Genomic DNA, 13,842 nt, shown 5'->3' with positions numbered 1-13,842 from the left:
ATCAATACCTAAGAGGGTGGTGAACATTTTAATACCAAATAATAACCAGTGTCCACTGATTAACTGTCTACTGGCCAACTGGCCACCGTTCTCCAAATATTGGCCAAAAAGTTCAAATTTCTAGATATTTAAGCAGCCATATCTCGAGAACTGTAAGTCATAGAGAGATAATATTTTACTAATTTTTGCAAGAGAGAAGGTGATGCGGATGAAATTATTTACTTTTACATCTAGGAACAATGACAGTTTTCCTTCCCGCTCCATCTCTCCATTCTTTTTAAGTTCGTTCTGGCAATGCTCATGGAACATTCTCAACTGGTTTAATTCAGTGAAACTGTTAGAATTAATTATAAGCTGTGTAGAAACGCTTTCAAAATGCATTAAAATTATAAATGACAAGTAAAAGGTGCCTTGCTGAGCGTACCTTGTAGAGGCCCCCTCTAGTATGCTCCCCCGCACCCCAGGGTATGCGCGCCCTTTATCGCTGTCACTGGCTAATATGAATACGTATGAAACAGATGTCAGGCAAGGACAACTAGCGGTGTTTCCCACGATGACTTATTTATGGCACGAGCCATAGTAGAAGGCGGCATAGTTGAAGAAACTACACCCTCTCAGTAACCTAAATTGCACGAAAATTTCCAAAGCAGGTTCATTGACCTGACTACCGCATGTTACCCACTTTGTCCAAAAGCGGGATGGTTTGTTTCTAACTTTTCTACCGAAAAGCATTTGTCTGGAATGGTGTTTCGGAGACAATAAAATAAAGAAAATATACTAGGCAGAGAGAGAGCAGGGAGGAGGGAGTGTACCAATTATTCTTTCCTCTAAACCAGCGTTTCCCAACCTTTTTCAACTTGCAGCACACTACGGGTGTAACATGGATTCTCGCGGCACACTTATAGATATTATTATTTGTAAATATAAAACACACTGGTATTTTTTTTCTTTGATTACTGATCTTCGCACAGAGAAGAAAGCTCGATCACTGGGTTTTCCTCGTGGTAAATCACTATGCTTATTTTTCATTCTAATTTAAAAGGAGAAAATAACTGCAATGAAATGTTGGACTCAGGTTATTAAAAATACGCTTACTCTTTTGAAAACTGTATCCAACCTTTTACTAAGAATGAAGATCATTAAATAACGAACGAACAAATAAATCTATTTTACTTTTAAAACACAAATGTAAATAATTTATCGAAAGGATTGAATGATATTTTAAATTTTCAAGTTACGAAATAGTCTGTAACGATAAAGAAGCAATAATGGTCATAACAATAACAAATAATTTTTTCAACATTAGAAATGTACAGAAAAGTAACACGGCATGAAACTTAAAATTGTAGATTCATAGTAGAGGTTCACAGTAATGTGCAATACAAATATACATTTTCCCCTACGTTTTGCAATTTGATTGCTATAGAATTAATAATTTTGTTTTGATATCCTCGCGGTACACCAGTGGCCCATTCGCGACACACCAGTGTCGCGGTATTTTCACTGCTAGCTTCTCATTGTAGATAGGCATATTTACAACAAACGGGGGGGTAGCGTGCACCTTTGCACCCCCCTAAATCCGGCCCTGTCCAGAAGTTATGTAGCCCTATGGCGTTCATGGAAATAAAAACACAATAGTTATAACTATGCTAAATTACTATAGACTGCCAATTTCTCATTCAGAGAATTTATGATGTTCACTTTATTGCAATGTTCTTATACAGACTAGATACAGGCTACGGATAATAGTTTTATACAAACTAGATAATCAATTATTATTATTATTATTATTATTATTATTATTATTATTATTATTATTATTATTATTATTATTATTATTATTATTATTATTATATTTGAAGTACAATCAAATATCACGACATTAATTACTAGTTTTAATTAACTAAATTGAGCTGAAAATTAAATCTTGATCTTGGAAGATTAACTATTAAATTTATACGTTCTGTACCTTTCTAAAGTAATAAATGCTGGAATTGGTTTCAAGGCTGTTCCTGAGTGAATAATTTCTTCATAATAATATTAAAAGTTTTAGAAAAATTTTCGAGACATTCGAGTCGAGTCGAGATTTTTATGAGCTGTCTCGACTCGACTCGTGTCTCGACTCGAAAATTCGAGTCGAGAAACACGTTTGTCTCGACTCGTCTCGAATTTTACAAAGTGTGTCTCGACTCGAATTCGAGTCGAGTCGAGTCGAGATTCGAGACATGTCTCGACTCGTGCGCATCCCTAGTGCGAAGAGTTCCTGGCTCGATTTTTAGATTTTCTCTGAACTCTTCCGTTTTTTCCCAGTTTCACCATTTTTTCATAATTTGCGCGGTACAGCCAGGTTCGATTTCTGATGGAAGCTCGTGTGGTTCGAATCTCACGTTAAAACTGTAGGTCCACGTCTCATATAGTCACGCTGCTGAAAGGGGCGGTAAACCTTAATCCAACCAACCAATTCTTTTATCATAATAGTTATTCACTCGAAAACTTGATCCATGGAACGTAAGGGTGGATTTTCATGCAATCGTCCCGTTGCGTTCGTTGCTTGCGATTTCTATGTGTAGAGAACAGAAAGTTGTGTTATACTCAGAACTGTACTTAACTTTCTCAGTTGGCTATTCAGCCACATCGCAAGCAAAGAACGCAATGGACGCTTGCATGAAAATCCGCCTTTCAGAAATTTAGTACAGAATGCTAAATTACATTTATCTAATGTTCTATCTTATGTTTGCAAAGCTAATTTTGAGAGAAAGAAATGGAAAATTATTCTGGAATACTGTGAACACTCAAATTCTAGTTAACATCACTTATTCCCAAAGTGGCACTAAAGTGTTAAAGTATCAGACGCAATTATTTAGAACCCTCTATTCTCGATTAATTTTGTATTCTTCTTAAGTCAAGCAAGCGACCAGTCGTATATTATGATCTACATTTCATACATTGACAGACGAAGGAAGAAAGGATAAAAAAAAAAAAAAAAATTTGTTAGACATTTATACATTACACGTACACCACATATAACTTCAAAAGCAACCAACCCACTTTTTGTCTTGCTTATATGCTTCATTCCGTGGATTTTTTTTTTTTTTTTTTTTCATCATGGCTGATGTATGCTACCCGCGTACAGGTGCGGTGCTTCGGCTCTGGACCCTTAGATTAGCAACCGCCACCCGAACAGAATCCACAACAAACCGCAGCACGTGACCTGCAACCTGGAAAACACGGAGGCACGTGCACAAAATGCATTATGCAGTCTCACTAACCAATATATTTCTCTCTCTTCAGCTTCTATCAAGTGTTCGAAATGTAGTCAAGTCAAAATTTATAGACTATTCGAGTTCAAGTTTCTGATTAAAGTATGGGTGTATTGGGATTGAAGTAACTTTAAAAAATGAAATGCAAATGAACCACATCTACTTTCATGAAATGGAAAATTAATCGTCAATTTTCCATCCACATAACAAATAAAACTATTTTGTATGATTCTTATTATTATTGTAATAGACATGTTAATACATAGTAGGAAATGTTGATAGGCAAATCAAAATACAGTAGTAAGGCATCATATTGCCATAATAAAATAATAATAATTTTTTTTAATGACAAACAGTTGCGGGTGGAGATAGTCCAATTTGACTCCAACCACTTATTTATGAAGTGAAATGGAACTCACACTGAAACTTTATAATTTCATTGCGAAATATGATAAAAGAAATAATTGATGAATGAATGGTGATAACCAAACTGGACCATTTTTAAAATGCTACACGTCCATTTCTTTTCTGATAACCCTTTAGCACATTACCTTAACCAAACCAGTGGCGTCCCTTGCTATTTTATCTTCCTCAATTTCCTACTTTTCTATGGCATATGATCTATCCAATAATTCGAAGTACAACTTTGTCGGAACCTGACGTTAAATTAATTGTTATACATATCCCTCTACTTTTTAGAATACATATTTCAAAGAATAGAGTTTCTGTTTCCTAACGTTATTAACTACACTGCTAATATTTAAAATATTAATCTCTTACTAGCTGACAGAACAAGGTAACTGAAGGAATAATTGTGTTGACACAACGCAGCCAATTTCTCCTTCGTTTGGAAGATCTAAAACATCTATTGTCTTGGGTCTTTTCATGGCCAAGTGTTTGCTTTCTATGACGTGGCTCTGAGTTTGATCTCTGATACGGTACTAGACTAGGAACTAGATGAGTTGTGGTTTGGATCCCAACTTTAAGCAATGGATTCTGCTTGGTATGGCATCAGTGCTAAGTAACTTTAAACTGTGATCAATCCATCCCATCTTTTTTTTTTTTTTTTTTTTAAATAGATGTTCCCTTTATTTCACTCTATTCCTGCCCAATCTGTCTCTGATTCGTTTGCTGGCAGAGTACATAAAATACACACAACGTCAAATTTATCACTTAGACTTGACTCACTGATATGCGGGCGCTTCTGATATTGTTGAGTACATGAAGCAGACTTCTAGTTTTCACTTTGGCAACATGATTCATTTAAAAAAATATATTTAAAAAACTTAAGAAATAACATACTAAAATGAATATAAATAAAATAATTAAATTCAAATTCATTAATCAAACAAATGAAGTATACTGAGAAAAGACATAGCTGGAAACATGCTTCCAACTGCTGGTTTTATCTTTCATATTTTAACGTGTTGTGAAAACTTTTTATAGATTATCGCTTCACTGGAATCAGATTTTTTTTGTACACGTATGTTAGTTGATTGAATTGAGTCTAGCATCTCTTTCAGCACCGAGGCTATATGGAAAGGGGAAATGTAGTTTAAGGGAAATCCGGACTACCGTGATGCGCTTAAAGTTTTCAAGACTCTCCCATCGGGAATCGACTCCGAAAGACCTGTAACAAAGGTGTGCGCCCTAGCCACTAGACCAACACGAGCTAGTGTTTCCATATGTGATTTAATTGTATAAAGTATGGAAGTTACCATTAATACCATGAAAGAAAATAAAAATATGCTGTATATTTCTAAGCACATCAAACACAGCCATAACTAGATAACGGAGTCGGATAATGAATCATGTCCAGATTATCCGCTTTTCAAACGCAATACACCTTGTCTAACATGTAAGTTAACCACAACACAAGCGTTCCGCAGGAAATTTCCCAACTTCTGTATAACGTTTGTTCAAGAGGGCAATTTACGGAATAATTCTTTAAGAACATATTTGGATGGGTCAAATCATAGTTTTACTGTGCTATCAATCACCCGGATATCATTTCCCATAGAATATCAGTAATTTTAGTATTATCAATCTGTCATTCACAAATTATCCATATATCCATATTATCCTTATATATATATAAGAACTAGGCCCCAAATTTTCTGAATCATTGACTAACTATAAAGTGACTCGTAGACTTTCACAAATTCCTTCAGCTATTCTCTTTTCTTAAAAGAATTCTATCTCTTTTACTTGTAAGTAACAGTCAATCATATAACAGGATACAGATGTACTTTGTAAATTAAGACAACAAAAACAGTTTGAGCTCTGTCACATTCATGAGCAGGTGTTCAATATGTATATATATATAAATATTACTTTGAAGAATAGTAAATATAACAGTTTGACATTCACATACAGTATATTTGACTTATGTTTGGTTGATAGAAATGTAACGTCTATTTTTAACGCTGGAGCTGGAGCAATATGACACGAGATCTATCGTTTAAAATGGGACCTGAGTCACTATTTTGGTTTATATTAGAGGCAAGTAACCCTAACAGAAGTCGAACCCAGGATCACGCGCCTTAGCAAAAAAAGTTTTAATGAATCAAAAGGCCCCATAGACTACACTAAATTCAGTGAATTTTGATTATTGACTTTTGACAATTGCAACACATGTGCTTGTTGTTTTTTTCTAACTTATGTTCTCTAACGCCCTATACTCTTTGTTTGAAAGGCTCCCCCTTCCTTTCTTATGTTTCTCTTCACTATCAGGTTGAACCTTCTTATTTTCTCTCTTACCCCCTTGTTCTGTACTTCCTTTGGGTCTAATTTTGGTTTCCTCACCTTAAATTTGTAACCTAAACTCAGTAACTTCTCTCTTTCACTCTAATCTCACTCCTTTCACCTCTTTGAAATAGAAAGTGATGGGATCATGAAATGGAATTCATGACTTAAAATTGATAAACGCTTGAATAAATTACTAGTATTAAGTAACATGTTAATTGTACAAGTTTATTTACTTTTGTTACTTATTTAGTTATTCTGTCATTTATTTTGTAAATGATCTCTCTCTCTCTCTCTCTCTCTCTCTTTTGTGTGTGTGTGTTAATAGGGAAGGGAAGGGAATTAGCGATTTTTGTTTCTGTTTTATATTCTGGTTTTGTGGTTGAAGGGGATGGGCTGTAGTAGCCTATAATAGCCAATCAGCATTCAGGGATTATTTCGCTGTCTTTTATATATAAAATCTGTACCTCTGTATTCATAGTGCTTGATGAAACCAAATGGATGTATTGGCGAAACATGTTTGAAACATGTTAATCATTTTTCAGTAAACGTATTGTTTTGCTCAGTGAGTAGGTAGTTTAAATCAGATTTAAGGCTTCTAAAAGCAAAGCTCGTACAATGTAAAATAAACTCTACAACGTAAAGTCCCTCTCTTTCGCTTCGCTTGAGACAGTAGTAACACGAACGGCACCATGCACGAAGTTAAATAACACAATGTTATGCACAAAATACTATGGCTAATTTTGTTTCAAACAATCTGGAAATCCTGATTTATAACACCGACACACACAGCGTATGATGCCTTCTAAAAAGGTTCAGTAATAATAATTTTAATTTATGGAATCATTTCATTAGCGAAAATCGCAGCACGGCGCTTCTCTTTGAGGGTGATCCTGGATTGTGTCTAGTATGTCGACCCTGCGTCTATATATTAAAAACAAGTGGAGAATGAAAGAACCATGAGATTTTGATGAATGCATGAGATATGAGATATAACACTGATTTTTTAAAAAAAATCAAAATTGAATTCGTTGCAACTGTAAAAAATGTAAAAGTAGCTTCTGATATAACGTCCGAACCAAGGGCAAGATCTGCTTTGATATTACCTATAGATAAGATTTTAAATGTTCAAACAATACTAACCAATATGTTTCCGAATCGTGTATCATGAAATGTTATATTCTGCTTTCCACGAGTATTTCCCAATGAGTAACCAAGCTGACCAAGCAGGCGGGCCCTTTCGTGATGCAGCACAAAAGCAATTTGAAACAGACATTGTGTGTATAAATAAACACGTCATTGGACGAACGATTATATACGTCAACCTTCACAGTTGTCTCTTGCTTGATGTTTGATGCGTGTGTGGTAGAGAGAGAGAGATGTACGTGATCACCTTTCCGCACCCTTCTCGCTAGATAGTCATGCGAGATGAATAACACACGGGAAGACACGCAGACACGCATCCCAACACTGCTCTCACATGCACCCACTCATTCATTATGAAGGAGATGCAGCAGAGCCTTATTTGGTACGCAGATAGACCACAGCTCAGCTATTGTTTATACAATGATGATGCCAGTCGTCAGTTAGAGGGAAGAGGACTTGTTAATGAATTTCCACAGCAGCTGCTGCTTCACTAAAGAAGAGCCTTTTCACACGACACAGACTCATACGGTTTTATTCTCTAGAACGACACAAAAGCTGGACACAAAAGTATTGAACTTATGAAATCTCGATTATCATCAAAGAGGTGCTGTTTAAATAAGGGTTATGCTTACTTGGACCTACCAGGATTTTTTTTTTTTTTTTTTTTTTTTTGAATTCTTTAGGTAATTATTGTTCAATTTGCCTAATTCTAATTTCCAACGTCACATCGTTCTAAAGTTAGTTTTACACACTATTTTGTTTAAGGAGGAGGGGTTAAAACAAAGGAAACACTGATCCATTTGTAATTAACTTCTATCAGTTAACAGTTTATCTTATGGTTGATACTAGTACATAATGGATTTGTACTTTATACCTCAACAGGTTTCCCAAATGTTCTGGATTTTAAGGGAAAATTCCTTATTTATGATTTTGTCCCGCGTTCCAGGGAGCTTTGATACGGGACGACTAAGTTCCGTATTTTGCCGAAATGACAAATTTAGCTCAGACAACTACTTTGAAGCCCGCATTTTAATGAGTCGTCATGAGTGTGAGCAGTAACTGGCTAATGCTATTTCAGAAAAGCTCTGAGTTGCCAATTTTATTCAAGGTCGTCTCCTTTTTCCTAAGCATTCCATCGTCAAATTCATTTGTTGAAAGAGTTTTCTCACATATGAATTTGAAATGAACTGACACAAGAAATAGGTGTCCTGCCCAGTTGATGAAAGCTGAACTTATAATAGCAATCAACTCTTCGACTTTAAGTTACAATGAGTTTTTCGACAGTCTAAAGAAAATCCAAACCGGAAAATGAAGACCGGTCAAGCGTGAAGTACCTTTTTTGAAGAAAGTGTACTGTAAGTAACCTAAATCAAATGTTTTAAAAGTAAGATTTACCTATTTTTTCTGATAATAACTCTTTGTATTAGTTCATACTTTTGTACTTCTTTCAGTCTAAAATGATTACTCTTTTTATTTGATGTCTTGCTCATTTTTTGTAACCACTAGATCATGCTTATCAAAAAACCCCTCCTGTAATACTTATTGAAGCTCTCGTCAACCCGTCCCTTATTTTGACTATTGGCAACCCCGACCTACAATTCAACGATACATGTGATCTTAGGTTGTTGGTGCCCAGGGTATAACGGCAAGAAAACGAATCATGTACAAGACTCTCTTGACTGTTTGGTTAACACTGTCATCTTCACTTAGAGAGTCAGGTTCGATCCTCGGTAGATTAGGCGCATGCCAGGGACCTCACCAAAACTTGACAAATCGACATATATTTGTACACTTTCGTAATAAATTCGAAGAAAAATGTTCAAACGAGGAAAGGATAGGCGCAGGTAGTAACGCACGGTGGGAACATATTAAACGTTGCTTACAGCAGGCTGCAGAAGAAACAGTAGGTTACCGCGAGCACAAAACTGCTAAGAAACCATGGGTTACGGAGCAGATGTTGCAGAAAATGAGGGAGAGGAAGATGTGGAAACAGGTTGATGCAGAATAGGGCAGAAAGATGTACAGAAAGTTGAATAATGAACTACGAAGAGAAACAGACAAAGCGAGGGAAGAGTTTTACAAAAGAAAATGCGAGGACATAGAAGAATTAGAAAGAGTTGGGAAATATGAGGAAATGTACAAGGAGGTGAAATCTATGGAATTTCGGAGGAAACAAGGGAGTATTATGATGGCAGTAGAAAATAAGAATGAGAAAGTAGTCAGCGAGAGAAATGAGGTCATAGGAAGGTGGAAAAAATACGTTGAAGACTTATATGAGAGTAGGGATAGACCGTGTAGCCTAAATGTTGAAGTGGAAAATGAAGTAGGCGAGGATGATAAAGGATTTAGTATTCTTCGGGATGAGTTTGAAAAGGCTATATCCGAGATTAGGAATGGAAAGGCAACAGGAATAGATAACATACCAATTGAATTCATTAAAAATATAGGAGACAAGGGAAAGAAAGAATTGTGGCGACTATGCAATGAAATATATGAAACAGGAGAATGGCCAAGAGACTTTCTGAAAACGATCATGATACCGATGGCTAAGAAATCGAACCCAAAGAGATGTGAGGATTATAGAACTATTAGTCTCATATCTCATGCAGCCAAAATTCTGCTCCGAATACTGAACAGAAGGTTATATGGAAGAACAAATAAAGATGTTGAGGAAGAGCAGTTCGGGTTCAGAAGAGGCAAGGGCACAAGAGATGCTATTGGATTATTAAGGGTGATCGGTGAAAGATTTACAGAAAAAGGGAAAGAGGTGTATGTTGTATTTATTGATCTAGAAAAGGCTTTTGACCGCGTGAATTGGGAATTGTTGTTGGGAGTTCTAACAAAGATAGGGTTGGAATGGAAAGTTAGAAGACTCATAAGAAACTTATACATGAACCAACAAGTAAGTGTTAGGATAGGGGAAGAACTGACGGAAGAGAGTGCAATTGGAAGGGGAGTTCGACAAGGATGCTGCCTCTCGCCAACACTATTTAATGTCTATCTAGAAGAAATAGTGAAAAAGAGCCTACATGATGATGATGGCATTTCGGTAGGAGGTAGAATAATTAGATGTATAAGATTTGCAGACGATATGGCGCTTGTTGCAGAATCTGAAAAGAAAATCAATAAAATGTTAGAAAAAATGAGAAGGGGCTTTGAAGAATATGGGATGAAAATAAATGTTAGAAAGACAAAAGCCATGGTGATTGGAACGAAGGGGTCTGTGTCAAATATAAAAGTAGGAGGGGAGAAAATAGAACAAGTGAATAGTTTTCGATACCTGGGTAGTGTTCTTAGTAATGACATGAAATGCGAACGTGAAATAAAAGCAAGGATAGGAATGGCGAAAGAAGCCTTTAAAAGAAAGAAAAGTCTGTTTTGTGGGACCTTGAACAAAGAGTTGAGAAAAAGACTCATAAAATGCTTCGTGTGGAGTGTTGTACTGTATGGAGCGGAAACGTGGACATTACGTAAAGGTGACGAAAATCGACTGGAAGCCTTCGAAATGTGGGTGTGGAGAAGAATGGAAAGAATTAGTTGGGTCGAGCGGAAAACGAATGCGAGAGTGTTAGAAATGGTCGGTGAGAAAAGAACACTTTTAGATATTATTAGGAAGAGGAAGAGAAACTGGTTGGGACATTGCCTAAGAAGAGATTGTATTATGAGGGACGTCCTAGAGGGTATGGTGGCGGGAAAGAGAGGGAGGGGGCGAAAGAGACTACAATTAATGGATGATATTAAAACAGAAAGATCATACGCGAAGACGAAAAGGTTAGCGGAGGACCGTGGAGCATGGAAGCTTTTCAGCTGCGGCAAGTGACCTGCCAATAAAGGCAGAATACCTATGATGATGATTCGTAATAAAACTATACTTGTTTAACAAAGAAATTATTGATATATCCTAAACATTTTGATCTTACACCATTTGTACTCTTTCGTTCCTTATAACACGGTGTGCATGGGTTTTCTTGGAGTTTTCTCGTTTCCTCTCACTTTCTTTATTCCACCATTTCATTCATTTCTCATCATCACTGTTTTCTTCAGCCTACACGGCATAGTTATGGGATATTAAACTAAAAGATGTGATTTTCTCTTATTAAACCAATGTAGTTTTATCATTTTGTGTGACAATATAAGTGATAGTACTTTATGATTACTTATCGTTTTCGATTTTCAAACTATGCTATGCATAAGAGTCGCAAATCTTAAGGTCGGTTTAAAGGGACAAGTTTTGCCGATAGATGTCACTGCAGTCTTCGTATATCTCTCATGTATTTTTTACCTTTCACAAACATTCAAGATTTCTCGTACAAATTTCAACCTAGAGACTATAAATTTTTAAAGAAGCAACTCCATAACCTACCAAAGGCAACAATCCGTACCGATTTTTATTTAGAATTTTCTTCATTGTTGAAATAGCTTGATTGTTGAAATGGATATCTAAATCTTTAACAATATAACCAATGGTGGTTTAAATGAATCATTTCCAGTTTAAACGTTTATCACCACAGAACGAAAACGGTAACAGATAACGAGAAGTTGTTTTAGTTTAAAACGATTCAGAAACTCAAGAGAACATGTACCATTGCTATTCGCAACACTCTATCCAAATAGGAAGTCGTTGAAATTCACTACTACTGCAGGTTTAAATATTGATTTCCGTAGAGCAAAAATTGATAAGAGATATCAAGATGTAGTTTTTAGCAATCGATCCAGCTACCCAAAAGTAGATTCCCTCTATTCCCTTAACACTCTATTGAAATCTGAAAATGGTTAAAATTAACCATTTCCACTTTCAACATTTATCGCGACAGAACAAAAATAATAACAAGTAGCGACAAGAGGCTTTCTGCATTCGATTGAGGGTCTCAAGAACACATACCATCAAAGAAGCAACAACACTATATCAAAACCGAAAGTGTTTGAAATTTACTACCATTTCCGGTATCAATATTAATTTCCGTAGAGCAAAAACATTAAGAGATATCTAGATGCAGTTTATTTCCAATCGATTCAGCTTTCCGAAAGTACGTTCTATCGCTCCCCTCAACCATCTATTCAATCTGGAAGTGGTTCAAATTAACGATTTCCAGTTTCAACCTTTATCACCATAGGGCAAAAACAGTATGGTATAGAGTAATGGATTTTTTATATGAGTTCAGCGTCCGAGGAACAGGTTCTATCTTTGATCTTACTAACAATCTATCGCAAACAATAGATAAAGATGTAATTTTTTCAAGTTTGAGTATTAAGTTCCCATAGTTTGGAAGTCTATCGTAGTTACACACTGTGAAATAATCAAGGATGTTATAAAATAGAGGATCTGTCCATACAACAAAATCGTGAAGTCATACGTCACAGTTCCGCCACACCTACTCTGCTCACTCCGAGCCACTAAGATCGCAATGTTTCGAGCCAATAAACATGTCGGAAACGAGAGTAGCCAATCAGACGTACCAGCTCAGACGATGCTCAGTTGTTTTTCGGCTTCACTGAGTTCATAGGATGAAGATACGTGTGGGCAGATCCTCTATTTTATAGCATCCTTGGAAATAATACTCACTTGTTTTCAGTTGTAGAATAACATCGGTTCAAGAAGGTTCGGAATATTATATGATAGGTCAAGAAGTAATATAAAAACTAACATTTTTCGGTAATTAAAATAATAGCTGCTCCTGCATATATATATACCCCTCCACTTCCTCCTCCCAAGAAAGTAAAGCTGGCCTCGTCGCTGGTTGACCTGCACAATACTTAATTTTATTTTACTGCACCTGATTGGCAAAATGTATTGACAAATACTATTTTTTAAAAAGTAATTTACAGAACTACCAATTATGTTCCAAAATCTGGAACGGAAATGTCATACCACATTTATTAACTTCTTGTGTCGCGACACAAAAACAGGATCTACTACAATCTTCTCGTTTGTTAATGAAAAAAAACGTCAATTTATTGTAATTTATTTCAACTTACCACTATACTAAAAAGTTTAGGCTGTATCTAAGTTTTTCTTCTCCTGCTTAATTAACGCTAAAATCAATTGTTTCTCTGACTGTAGTAAACTGTTTGTTTTTCTTTTAACTCCAATAAATGAAGAAAATACCGTATTTACTCGACTATATGACGAGTTTTTTCTTCCTTTTTTCTGTCTTATATATACATTCAAAATCTAAACTTTTGTAATTGAGATTTTTTTTAACGTTGTATAATAAGCTCATACCGAACGTTAAAATATACACCAACTGTTATAGTCACGGTTATAGTGCTAAATTCATCTATGCCCGAGCACTTGATGGGATATAAAACTAATAATAATAATAATAATAATAATAATAATAATAATAATAATAATAATAATAATAATAATAATAATAATAATAATAATAATAATTTAAGCATAAACACAAAACTGAAATCAAATTATGAACGTTTATTTTAATATTGAATAGTGAAGGAATACATAATAGAAACAGCCATAGCATATTGTTTTAGTATAGCAACATAGTCATAGTACAACAACTTCGCAACCAGGCCACCTCGGGGTATGTACTGGTTATTTTTCATGAAAGAAAATCCTTTCTTCTTTCCAATAAGAAAAATGAAATATTTCAGTTTAACGTCTCACGATTATGTCCGTGCGGCTAAGAGAGACGATGATTAAAGCAAGTGAATGATGATCGCAGAATTG

The 13,842-nt window shown here is 35.5% G+C and overlaps 1 long non-coding RNA gene across 2 annotated transcripts in view; it reads right to left on the bottom strand.

The window, feature by feature from the left end:
* The window catches only part of LOC145694930 (uncharacterized), a 230,717-nt gene extending 223,231 nt beyond the window's left edge, over positions 1–7,486 (bottom strand). For both annotated transcript variants that reach the window (XR_014133071.1, XR_014133073.1), the window contains exon 1: positions 7,149–7,486. This is a non-coding gene — a long non-coding RNA (uncharacterized LOC145694930). The remainder of the gene's footprint in view (positions 1–7,148) is intronic.
* Positions 7,487–13,842: the final 6,356 nt, after the last annotated feature.

Source organism: Thermobia domestica, chromosome 9, assembly GCF_964235325.1.
Source record: "Thermobia domestica chromosome 9, izTheDome1.hap1.1, whole genome shotgun sequence".
Taxonomy (NCBI): Eukaryota; Metazoa; Arthropoda; class Insecta; order Zygentoma; family Lepismatidae; genus Thermobia; species Thermobia domestica.
This window is presented reverse-complemented; position numbering and strand designations above follow the sequence as displayed.